This window comes from Carassius auratus, chromosome 11 (genome assembly GCF_003368295.1).
Source record: "Carassius auratus strain Wakin chromosome 11, ASM336829v1, whole genome shotgun sequence".
In the NCBI taxonomy this organism is placed as follows: Eukaryota; Metazoa; Chordata; class Actinopteri; order Cypriniformes; family Cyprinidae; genus Carassius; species Carassius auratus.
In genome coordinates, this window is record NC_039253.1 from 1,782,405 (window position 1) to 1,796,109 (window position 13,705).

Genomic DNA, 13,705 nt, shown 5'->3' on the forward strand with positions numbered 1-13,705 from the left:
ATGTGTGTATTCATATAAAAATATACACACAAATAATATGCAAACTTTAATTTTGAATGCAATTAATTGATTTCACACATGTACATACGACCATATGATCTTTAATACATGCATATCTCCACATATGATCAAGTTAGTTTTATGTATGTATATATATATATATATATATATATATATATATATATATATATATATATATATATATATATATATATATACAGAAAAACGTCTCTGATGAAAATAAATGTCTTGACATCATGTAACCATTCCAGGGTTGTTGGATGTCTTTGATTTACTCACACAGAAACTCATTTTATTTTATTATGGAATAACTTATTTTATTTCACTAACTTGGCAGCAGACAAATTTGTGGGTCAAAGCTTATGAGATAAACTCATCTCTGGAGATACAAAACTACATGAGGTCTTTTTATCATTGCATACTGAAAAAAGTCCCAGGTTTACTGTAATACATGATGTTGCATGCACATATTTCTAATGGGAATTTGTATTTTAAAGTAAAATATATATCATCAGCTTATTTTAATATCTAAAACTGCTAGCCATGCCAGACGGTTACCTTGAGAGAACCTGATGTCAGAGATGATCTCCTTCCTGTGGTGAAAGGTCACCATGTCCTCCAGTGTGTCTGCATTCACCACCAAGAAGCTGCCGTCGTTCAGACCCACTGCTAAGGCTTTTCCGTCTGGTGAGAAGGCACAGCATCGACCACCTACAAACACACACATACACCAAACTGTTATATGAGATCTTCCAAATGTGGAAGGACGTTAGTGAACCACAAACCTTTCTTAAGTTTCCGGACGGCCACCATGCGATGGTTGGCTGAAAGCTCCCAGATGCGCAGCGTTTTGTCATCACTCACAGTGGCACAGATGGGCAGCAGCGGATGTGCAGCGAGGCCCCAGACTTCCCCCTCCATATGACCCTAAAACAAATCAAACACAACACACAGTTCATCTAGTTGACTGCCTGACCATGTAATCTGGTTTGAAGGGATGTAACGATGAACTGCGAGCCGGTTTAAAATAGATAAAAAAATGTGACGATTAAAATCGGTTGAGACGCTAAACAAACCGGGATACAACTGGAGTAGGAGTTTATACCAAAGTATAAATAACTGTCTTTAGAAAAGTTTACGTGATATTTTCTTTTCATCTTGCCTCTGAACAATGCATATTAAAGTAGTGTTCTTAAGCCCAACTTTGAGTTGTTTACAGCGGTAACCCAGGAAACGCTGCATCGCCGCTGATCATAAGCGCAGCACTGCTTTGTATACAGCGGTAACCCAGGAAAAGCTGCATCGCCGCTGATCATAAGCGCAGCTCTGCTTTGTTTACAGCGGTAACCCAGGAAACGCTGCATCGCCGCTGTTCATAAGCGCAGCACTGCTTTGTTTACAGCGGTAACCCAGGAAACGCTGCATCGCCGCTGTTCATAAGCGCAGCGCTGCTTTGTTTACAGCGGTAACCCAGGAAACGCTGCATCGCCGCTGATCATAAGCGCAGCTCTGCTTTGTTTACAGCGGTAACCCAGGAAACGCTGCATCGCCGCTGATCATAAGCGCAGCTCTGCTTTGTTTACAGCGGTAACCCAGGAAATGCTGCATCGCCGCTGATCATAAGCGCAGCTCTGCTTTGTTTACAGCGGTAACCCAGGAAACGCTGCATCGCCGCTGATCATATGCGCAGCTCTGCTTTGTTTACAGCGGTAACCCAGGAAACGCTGCATCGCCGCTGATCATAAGCGCAGCACTGCTTTGTTTACAGCGGTAACCCAGGAAACGCTGCATCGTCGCTGATCATAAGCGCAGCACTGCTTTGTTTACAGCGGTAACCCAGGAAACACTGCATCGCCGCTGATCATAAGTGCAGCACTGCTTTGTTTACAGCGGTAACCCAGGAAACGCTGCATCGTCGCTGATCATAAGCGCAGCTCTGCTTTGTTTACAGCGGTAACCCAGGAAACGCTGCATCGCCGCTGATCATAAGCGCAGCACTGCTTTGTTTACAGCGGTAACCCAGGAAACGCTGCATCGTCGCTGATCATAAGCACAGCACTGCTTTGTTTACAGCGGTAACCCAGGAAACGCTGCATCGTCGCTGATCATAAGCGCAGCTCTGCTTTGTTTACAGCGGTAACCCAGGAAACGCTGCATCGTCGCTGTTCAGAAGCGCCATCTGGTGCGAATCTTCGTCTCATTCAGCTCATCTGCTGTTTTGTTCAGATTTGTAATATAGTTTCACAAAACTAAAGTCAGACCATTCTGTTTTTCACTCCAAATTTAGAAATGATACAGTCTAATTTAGATTAAAAACTCTTCATGTTGCATGTATGCTGCATCTTTGATTGGATCATGATTAAAACCCAGTGGTTGCCTCTAATTTTAAAAGGAAAAAGCAAAGCCAATGCCTTGAGCCCCGTTCACACCAAGTACGACAGCTATAAAGATAACTATATAAGTGTCTACACCAGCAGATGATTTTGTCTGTTATTCTAATAACTGCTGCTTTAAATTCTCCAACTCATTAGAGCAGGATTGATTCGGATTGGCTGTCAATGTTTGCATCATTAATCAGCGGGAAAAATTACTTCCGAAAAGGATTATAACGATATTGTGTCTCTGTGCCTCTATCGTTATACGTACTAGCTGTGTGGACTCTGCTAAAGCATAAAAGTACAATAATATTTTTGCAGATATTTAAGAAACATGATTAGTTAACATACTTGTTTATCTGAAAAACAATGCTACAGTCAGTTATTCCAGGCCGGAATGTCGTTTCTGTTTTGGTTTTTGAAACCCGCCCACTGCCAGTTTATCCAATTTTATTTTGGCACCACAGGTTGCCAGTTGGCAGAAAACACTGTGTATTTCATTTCATTCATCATCATTTCAGTTCGTTCCTGTCGGTTTTGTCAATCTGGCAACCTGCATATGCGTCAAGAATCGTGAATCGAATCGACTCGTTACATTCCTACTGGTTTGATTTTGTTATTCTGCATCTGGATTTGCAGCTGTATATTTAAAGCGTGACACGCACCTGTACGAGTAAAGTCATGGGGCCGCTCTTGTCGATCTCCAGGATCTCTCCGTTTTTGGTGCCGACCAGAATGTGTCCGTGTCCCAGCGTGATCGCTCTGATGGACGGGTTGTCCTCTAACAGCAGGCCTAAACAACAATGTGTTCTATTATACAAGCGTAACCCTCTGTAGATCTGTAAGTTTGGTCATTTTTACTACATCATTACGGAAGGAAATTTGGTGACTTTTGACAAAAATTACCACCATAGAAAGAAGTGAATTTATTTTTTACAAACAACAAATCTGCCATGAAGTAGCTCTTCATGTTGTCTGAATATACATCCAAATCTCCTAACAGATGCTTATACAGATCCTCCTGTATTAATGATAATAATACGCATCATTTTCTAACATTTGTATTATTTTATATAGAAATAGCCTATAATTTAGTAGTAAATATTGTCTAGTACCATTAAATCTCATGATAATTTAATTTAACAAACCATGAATTTATTGAAGACATCAATAGTTTTCTAATATTTGCATTTCATATAGAAACAAATAGTGTCAAATGTGTAGTGCCATCAGCTCCCATCAAAATATTAAATAATAAATATTACAAAAAAAGTAGTATATTAATTTCATAAAACAAAATGACACACTGTATTAATTGAAAATAATATGTATAATTTTATCAATATTTGTATTGTATTTTTTTTATATAAATCAGATATTTTAGAGCTGTCTTCTACTATTAAATACAAACTATTAAATAATAAATATGATTGACACAAAATACAGTACATTCATTATAAAAATAACGCAATAATTAAAAACAACATTGTTTTTTTCTAATATGTATTTTCCATATTATTATTATTTTTATAGAAATAATATTTTTAGAGTTAAATATTGTCAAGTACCAATAAATCTCAAAATATAACATTGAATAATAAATATTATTGAAGCAAACTGTAGTAAACACATTTCATTAAAAAAGCACTGCAATAATGAATATAATAATTTTCCTAATATTTATATTTACATATTATTATTTTTATATAGAAATAAAAGGTATATTTTTTTGGAGGTTGATTTCCATGAAATCCCCTCACAATACAAAATATTAATTAATAAATGAAAAGTTAATTTGCATATCTCAGTTTTTAAACATCATGTTTTTTCATTGTTTCTCACTCAAACTGCAGTAGGGTTATTTTCACTCGGTTAAAAAATAACAAAAAAACTGCTAACTAACACAATAAAAATAAGTTATCTGCATAAACTCTTCAAAAATTCCTGAAACAAAATAAAGTCAATTTATTTAATTATAAAAATGTTCTGTTTTGAGGATTTCTAATCACCCTTAGATGAAGGCGAGAGTGCCGCCCTCTTGATGGCGTACGTCTTCAGACATCTCTCGAACATGTCGTCCCACAGCTCCACAACTCCATCTTTACCCCCCGTCACAAAACCCTTCAGGTCACAACACACCATTAACAGCTAAGAAATACATCTGTCCTACTGTTACTCTGCATTTCTAAGCAGGACGCCATGAACCTGTGCTTAAACCAGCTCACCTTATCCAGAGAGCACATGGCAAACACGGGCCCGTCGTGAGCTTTGATACTCTTCATGAGCGTCGTGTCTTTCCAGATGTACACGTCACCCGTCGTCGCCCCGGAAAACACCAGGTCCTCCGAGCGTCCGTAGCAAGCGGACATCATGGTCTCATGCCGAGCCAGATTCCCGAAAATGCCTCTTTTAAAAGTTAAACCTCCTCCTGGAGTGAGAAATAAACATGCGTTTGAGTTAATCCAGAGGAAAAGCATCCAGTGCATTAGCTCACAAAGAGTAATTCAGGTACTGGAGCATTTGGTTTTGACTCCCTGAGCTCTTTTTTTAAAGCTCTTGCTCACATTTAATTGGTAAAACACGGCGTGCTGATAGTAAAGTTGGCGAAACAGTCACATCAGCTTATGATGCTTCGATGTGATGTGGCAGATTCTCCTCACAGTCATGTTCTCGTGAGAACTTATGCTTCAGATATTTCAGTAAAAACACTGTATGCACACATCCTAAGCTGAAAACAGGATGCAAGACTCACTGAAACTGATGAATCTCACCTGTGTGCAGCCAGAACTTGATGTGTTTCAATCCCACCGTCAGGAGTTTGTCCATGCGGAACGGGTTTCCTTTCACCACAAAGATCTTATCTTTATGTCCTCTGTGTTAAAGAGAGAGAAAGATGTCTTCGTAAGCGATTGGGCACGCTGCACACACTCTTCACCATTAGAAAAGGTTTGGTTTTACCTGGATTTGGCCAGTTTTTCGCCTTTTTTCCAGTCCCAGATGACTATGGAGTGATCTTCGTCGATTCCCACGGACACTAAACTCTTGCCATCCGCTGGATTTGAGAAAGAGAAATAACGGATTGTGACGCAAATAAATACTTTAAGCAGCTGTAAATGGTACAAAATAAGATTCTGGAAACGTTAATGGAGATGCATTGGATTACTTTACTTGAAACCAGAGAATTTTGTCAGAATTTTTAATCCTTCAATGTAATTATTAAAGTAATTTTAACTCAAATCTCCAGTTTCTCAGCTGATTTCAATGTAAAATCTTTATTTTAGTATCGAGTAATTATTATAGTTAATATTTTATCTTCCATTTTGAATTCATTTTTATTTTCTATTTTAATTTTAAAGTTTAGAGATTTTGTTGTGATTTCTTTTTTTATTATTTAAATTTCTAATATGTGTATTTAGTTTTTATTATTTTACGTTTATTTATTTTAGTCCATTTGAGTTCAATTAAAATAAGGAATGTGTCTTTGTCAACTAATTAAAATAAAAGTTTATATATATATATATATATATATATATATATATATATATATATATATATATATATATATATAATTTATTGTATTTCAAAGTTACATATACATTTTACCCTGGTGAAATGTAAGTTTCATAAATTAAACTATTATTACTATTATAGTTAATATTTTATATTTAGTACTTCAGATAAGTTTATATTTTTATATTTTCTGTTTTCGTTTAATTTTAGTTAAAGTTGAACAATTTTGATGTGCATTTTGACATTGTTTTAGTTTACATTTTTATGTCTAGACAGATTTATAAGGTTTTTTTGTTTGTTTTAGTATTATTTATAAACCATTTCAAATTAAAACAATTTTGTACACACACACACACACACACAAACACTCACATATACATATACAGTGTGTGTGTGTGTGTGTAATCTATTGCATTTCAAAAGTTCCAAAATACAATTAGAATTAAAAAAATAAACATTACAAGAGATGCATTTTATTGCAGCGTTGCATGTAAATGATGTGGTGGTCTGACCTGTGAACTCCAGAGCACAAACCCCGCGCTGATGTTGACCCTTCAGCAGAGATAAACACTTGAGTGTCTGGATGTCCCACACATGGATGGCTGGATCTCGACCCACCTGACACACACACACATCATGATCTACATGCACTTCACATTCATTACCACGCCTCACAGAAAACACACACTCCATAAAATCATCACCAACCCATCTGAAATAAGGCTGTGCATACTGACAGCTCAAAGACATGTCTGATAGAAACTCAAATCTGATCCGATCTGGTTAGAAATCTCTGACCTGTCCGGTGGCCACGTAATCTTTGAGCGGATGCACAGTGAGGCTCAGGATATCATCGTCGTGTCCGAGGTAGAAGCGCTGTGTGTGCTGCTGTCTGTTATACACCACCGCCACAGCGGCCACATGATACACCACCTCCCCGGCCTGAGTGTAGAACAGATTATTCCTGCAGTCACAGCCCCTGTACCTGAGACACACACACACACACACACACACACACACACACCGCAGGAGTCAGCAGAGAGAAGCATCTGATTCCAACAAAATGCTTCAGCTCTAACTCAACTTTCTCACATGCTTTGCATTTAGGTTATAAACAGTATAACCTGTTACATATAAAAACAGTGTAAAAAATGTTACAAAATAAAAGTCTGAAGATTGATTTCGTCAGAATACACACAAAAAATAAAAATGATAGAGCTCTAAAATACATGAAGTTAATAGATTTTAAATTAAAATTTAACATTCATTTTAACTTTATGTTTTTATAATTTTATATTATGCTTTAACTTTAACGTTTTATTTAAATCATTATGTTTTTGAGCTGGTTTTCGAAGATGTGGTTTTATATATACAGTACAGACCAAAAGTTTGGAAACATTACTATTTTTTATGTTTTTGAACGAAGTTTCTTCTGCTCATCAAGCCTGCATTTATTTGATCAAAAATACAGAAAAAACTGTAATATTGTGAAATATTATTACAACTTAAAATAATAGTTTTCTATTTGAATATACTTAAAAAAATCATTTATTCCTATGATGCAAAGCTGAATTTTCAGCATCATTACTCCATTCTTCAGTGTCACATGTAACATCAGTCGATCACATGATCATTTAGAAATCATTCTAATATTCTGATTTATTATGAGTGTTGGAAACAGTTCTGCTGTCTTATATATTTGATCAATAAAAGGTTCAAAAGAACTGCATTTATTAAAATAAAAATAAAATTCTAATAATATATTTTCTTTACTATCACTTTTTATCAATTTAACACATCCTTGCTGAATAAAAGTATCGATTTTATTTAAAAAAAAGAAAGAAAAAAAATTACTGACCAGTGGTGTATATTGTTATTACAAAATATTTAACTTTTAACTTTTTATTCATCAAAAGTATCCTAAAAAAGTATCACATGTTCTGAAGAAATATGAATCAGCAGAGCTGTTTCCAACTTTGATAATGAATCATCATATTAGAATGATTTCTAAAGGATCATGTGATAATGATCCTAAAAATCACAGAAATAAACGATAATTTAAATTATAATACATTTAAAAACTATTATTTTATGTTGTAATAATATTTCACAATATTACTGTTTATTCTATATTTTTGATCAAATAAATGCAGGCTTGATGAGCAGAAGAAACTTCTTTCAAAACATTAAAAATAGTAATGTTTCCAAACTTTTGGTCTGTACTGTATATATATATATATGTATATATAATTAGCATTAGATGTATTAGACTACATTGCTGCGTTTACTTTACATTTTAAAACTTTTTCTTTACAATGAACATTTTTATCAGGCTCCTGTTTAGTTTCAATAATTTCCCTTTAAATGACAAAAAAATAAAAATAATTCCAGTGATGTTTTTGTAGAAGCCTAATATGTCTTCATATATAATTACACATTATACTTGAAAAATGTGAACAAATATTCTAATGTATAAATCTAAATCTTATAATTGTATATATTTACCCGTGTACAAACTGCAGGCGCAGTCCCTCGTCCGGAGCTTTCTGTCTCTTCAGAGATCCAGCCAGTTTCTTCTTGAGCTGAGGAAGATCTTCTTTATACACCTGAGGGGTGTTTGGGAGAAGAGTTACAGGGACAAATCCACTCCAGACACATTCAGAGATTCAGAAAAAGCTAAAAGGGCTACAGCAGCCGGCCAATCAGCTGTGAAAATAATGAGAGGAAGAGGAAGAAAGCAGCCGAGCACGACTGTTACATAAAACACTCGACACATGACCCTCTCGGTTGGGGTTTGGTTGGGGTTTAAGTGTCTCTTGCCTGACGCTCGTAGTTGATCTGGGCTTCCTGTTCGATGTCTGAGTCCAGCTCGGGAACGTCGGAGAGGTCCGAGTCAGAATCACCGCTGTTAGAGTCGGCGTAGCTCTCTGTGAACGAGAAAACTCTGTCCGAACTTCTGCTTGCTCTCTCATTTATACATTTCAGTCCACACGGCAAAAGAAAATGTACAATTAAAAACACTACACCCATTTTTATTCAGGGGTTCACAAACTTTTTCATCAGCTGAATCCTTTAAATGTTAAAAAATATTTACTTACACTATTTTTTTTTATTAATATTTCGAATCATTTAATGAAACATTCACAAGTTAATGATTGGTTGATGTTGGTTTGTGGTCACATGACATGCAAGCAAACAGATAAAATATCTAATATTTTTAATCTTTAAATTATTATACATAAGCCTGCATGTATCGGTATGTTTAGAGCTTTTATTATTATTATTATTATAAATTAATTATACTCAGTATTTATTACATTATATTATTATATTAATTACATTTAAATATATTATTATATTATGCATTATTTTTTTATATTATGTTTTATTATTATTAATTGTTTTAACAATCATAAAAAAAACATTATAAACATTATTGTTGGAAATTATAATTATCCTGTAAAAGAAAAAAAATCTTAGTATATAATTATTTTATTTTACACCGCAAGTTACAAAACTTTATTTTTTTAGTTCTTAATTTTCAAATGTCAAGATTTTGTTTTTTACAAAAAAAAAAAAAAATGCATAAAATATTTGCATTAATACTGAAATTTAAACCATAAAGCTCATCACACTTTACCATTAACTATTAATTAATTTCCAACACTTTTTTTTTTTTGACAACGACATCTTTGAGAAGGTTTTTATAACTTTTCCAGGTCTGAAAATCACAGTTTTAAAATTCCCTGACAATTTCATATGCATCATTATTTGCGAAAACCTTTTTTTTCCACTATAAAAAAAAAAAACATTAAACACTATACTAATTTTTATTCAGGGGTTCACAAACGTTTTCTCAGCTGAATCCTTTTGACGTAAATTTTTTTTAAACTTAATATTTCTATGACACATTCACAAGTTCATAATTGGTTGATGTTGGTTTGTGGTCACATGACATGCAAGTATTTTATTTAGATTTTTTTTGTCTTAAAATTATTATGCATAAGGCTGTATGTATCGGTATGTATACAGCTTTTACTATTATTAATATTATTTTATATTATCTGTACTCAGTATTTATTACATTATATTATTATATTAATATTATGTTATTTTATATTTCTATTTATTATCATTAATTATAAATAATGCATAACATATTGGTGCATTTTATGCAACAAAAATGCATTAAAAAATATATGCATAAATGCTGACCTTTAAAATGCAGATGAATCATAAACTGTCATTCATTTTCATGAATTTACCATTACAGTTTTTTTTTGACAACGACACCTTTGAGAAGGTTTTTATAAAACTTTTCCAGGTCTGAAAATCACAATTAGAATATTCCCTAACAATACCATATGCATCATTATGCAAAAACCTTTTTTTTTTTATTTTTTTTTTTATAATGCATGAATGCTAACTGTTTCCGAACAGGTTTTCATGTCCCATAATGAACTGAAAAAAATTCTATTCACCTTGCAGCAGTGGCTCCAGAACTCCATTCATGACTCCCTCCGGCAGAAACCTCCACTGGAAGACGGAGTGATCGGCTCCACCTGTGCTCAGAACCCACTGCAGGTCATGTGACCAGCGCACATTGGTCACATGCGCAGAATGGCCGATGTATTTCTTAAATTTGGCAGCTGAAAGAATCCCATTTGTTAGCTCACACTGGTTTATTCAGCACGGATCACACAGATATCTGGATAACCGAGCTGACCTTTTTTAAGACAAGGGAATCGTAGGAGTTTGACGAGGCCGAAGTCGTCCCCCGTCACCAGCACTGCACTGCTGTAGTTTGCATCCACAGAATTGATGTCATTCATATTGGAATATTTAGGCCAGATTCCGTTGACCTCCGGTCCGAGAACACAGGTCCACGTCATCCAATGGATTCCTTTGGCTTCCTCCTTCGGCAGGAATTTACCGGCTATAGACACAGAACAACAGTTAGGACAATTATAAGCATCATATGATTAATAAAATACCTTACAGTATGAAGTATGTAAATCAGGGTTTCATGACCTTTGCAGCATTGTTGTTTGCTGAGCAAAGACATATAGAAAGATATATCTTTTTTTCAATGTCCAAAATAATTCAAAATTGTTTTAAAACCTGAATTTGAACTGATGTCATAACTTGCTTGAAGGACAAATTTCCTCTACAGAGTGATTTCACACTCTGAAATATTTAAAACTTTAAAAATATCTATTGACATTTAAATGAATCCTAGAGCGTTATTCATTTTCATGGTTTTGCATTAATTAACACATTTTTAAAACCTTTTTTTTTTTTTTTTTTTACCTGCAACCAACTTTGAAAAGGTTTTTAATGATTTTTTAAGATTTGGAATTGTTTTTAATAGTTTTTCATGACAGTGAAAACCCTGTTAATTTCAGAAAATGCTAAACATATTTGCATAAATATTAAATACATAAATATTTAACACGTTAACAATGCAAACTGACTTTTGAAATGTAGATTTACTGTAAAGTGTTATTGATTTTCAAGAGTTATATGAATTATTGATACATTTTCAAGAAGTTTTTTTTTTTTTTTCGACCAGCAACAACATTTAAGAGTTTTTTCATGAGTATTTCAGGTTTGGAAAACACATTTTTTTTTTTTTTATTGTTTTTCATAACTGTGAAATCCAGAGCAATTTAAAAGCATGCACAAATATTTGCATAGTATTAAAGTCATAAATATTTAAAACTTTAACAAAACAAAGTTTAATTAATTGTCATTAAGTTTTTCATGACTTACATTAATTTCAGAAAATGATTTAGGAATTTCCAATATTTTTGTTTTCTGTTTGTTTTGTTTTTTTTTCCACCAGTGCCAAGATGATTTTTCATGACTTTTCCAGGTCTGGAAATCATAACTTTAAAATAGTCTTTATGACTGTGAAAAAATGTAAATTAATTGTAAAGTTTTATTAATTTGTAATGATTACAAATTATTAATTCTGTCATTTAAAAAAGTATAAATATTTGCATAAAATACCCATTGTATACGGACGTTTGAAATTTCAATTTTATGACTTTCACATTAATTATTAATTAATTATTATATGAATTAATTTCCCAGGTCTTTTTCACAAGCTATTTTAACTTTTAAAATAATTTTACATGACTGTTAAAACCCTAATAACTGTTAAAAAAATAATAAATAATGATTGCTTCCAAACAGGTTTCCGTGTCCAATAATTAACTGAAATTAAACATTTTATCATCCAACTTCACTAAAATAGCTTTATGACTTTTCCAGGTCTGAAACTGTTTTTCATGACTGCAAAAATCCTAGTAATTTATAAAATGCATATTTGAATAAAGATTAAAAAATTTAACAATGTATACTGACTTCCGAAATTTTTATGACTTATATCGACTGTTTCCAAACAGGTTTTCGTGTCCCAATATTAACTGAAATTTAGTATTTTATCATGCATCTTCACCCGAAAAAAGAAAATACAGCTTTAAATGTATACATATCGTAAAGTGTCAATAATTTTTCCACATTAATTATAAATGAAAAACTATTCTCACTTGGCATCCTGTAGAAGAAGCGTTCTCCAGCTCCGTCGTTGGTCTGCAGGAAGCGGCTGTCCACGGACCAGTCCAGGTGTGTTATAAAGCAGGTGGACTTGTTGCACTCTCCCACTTTCTTATAGCGTTGGGCCACAGCGTAAATGTCCACAAACCCGTCGTTAGAGCCCACGGCCAAATAAGAGCCATCGGGTGAGAACTTGAGCTCGTGAATGACCTCCTTCCTGTCCTTGATGTGGACCACCTCCGTCATGTCCCTTCGAAAACCAGACAAGCTCTCAGTTTGTGAACAATGAAGCTGAAATGATGAAGTGAAGGGGATCTGAATTGAATTACCTGACACGCAGAACAGTGAAGGAGCCGTCCTTCATGCCGAGAGCCAGCTGGGATCCGTCGTTGTTGAAGGAAACGCTGCGAACGGCTTCTTCCATGTTACAGCGAGCGATCAGCGTGTGTTCGGACAAACTCCACAGTCTAAACATGCAGGAAAATTAAAATGTGTCTATGTTTATGTCTGTTTTGTGTGTTTAATCTCTGAAAATATATTTTCCCCATATTATACGATATCAATATTTAACACAATATTAATTTACTCTGAATGGTAAGGGAAATTCAGTCCACATGTTTGTTAGACCTTGAGAATTAACTTTAATTAAGGCCCAATACATCCATTTTATTTTTACGTATTAAATTTTTTCTGTATTTATAGATTATAATGCGTTCCTGTGGTTCAGTGGTGGAGTAATGCGTTAGAAGCGTAAAAGGTTGTGGGTTCGATTCCCAGGTAACACATGTTAGGTAAAAAATGTTAGCCTGAATGCACTGTAAGTCGCTTTGGATGAAAGTTAAATTCATGAATTTAATTTTTTTAATTTAATAATGTATCGCAAATGTATAATGACAAATCGAGTCAAATAAAATGAATTAATAAAACTGATAAAAACAATCAAATTTGGAACAAAAAAATTTTTTTTAGTGAAGTAAAATTCAAATATGGAGGAAATAAAATATTCCTTAAAACTAAAAAATATTATTTTTATTAATACTTTGTAAAGCTGCTTGTAGTGACTCATAAATTCATGTCTCATAAATTGAGATGCAGCCACTACAAGCATCATCTGTGTTATAGAACTTATCATTGTTATCGACACAGATTTTATTGCAATCTTAATACAACAAAGTTTATTGCCCAGCCATTCTGGAAAAGCAAACATCCTGTTTCCACCCGTCTTGCTCCATTTCTAA

At 33.8% G+C, this 13,705-nt stretch overlaps 1 pseudogene; it reads right to left on the reverse strand.

Annotated features, from left to right (window-relative positions):
- LOC113110550 (echinoderm microtubule-associated protein-like 6) overlaps window positions 1-13,705 on the reverse strand; it is a 51,002-nt pseudogene that overhangs the window by 13,731 nt on the left and 23,566 nt on the right.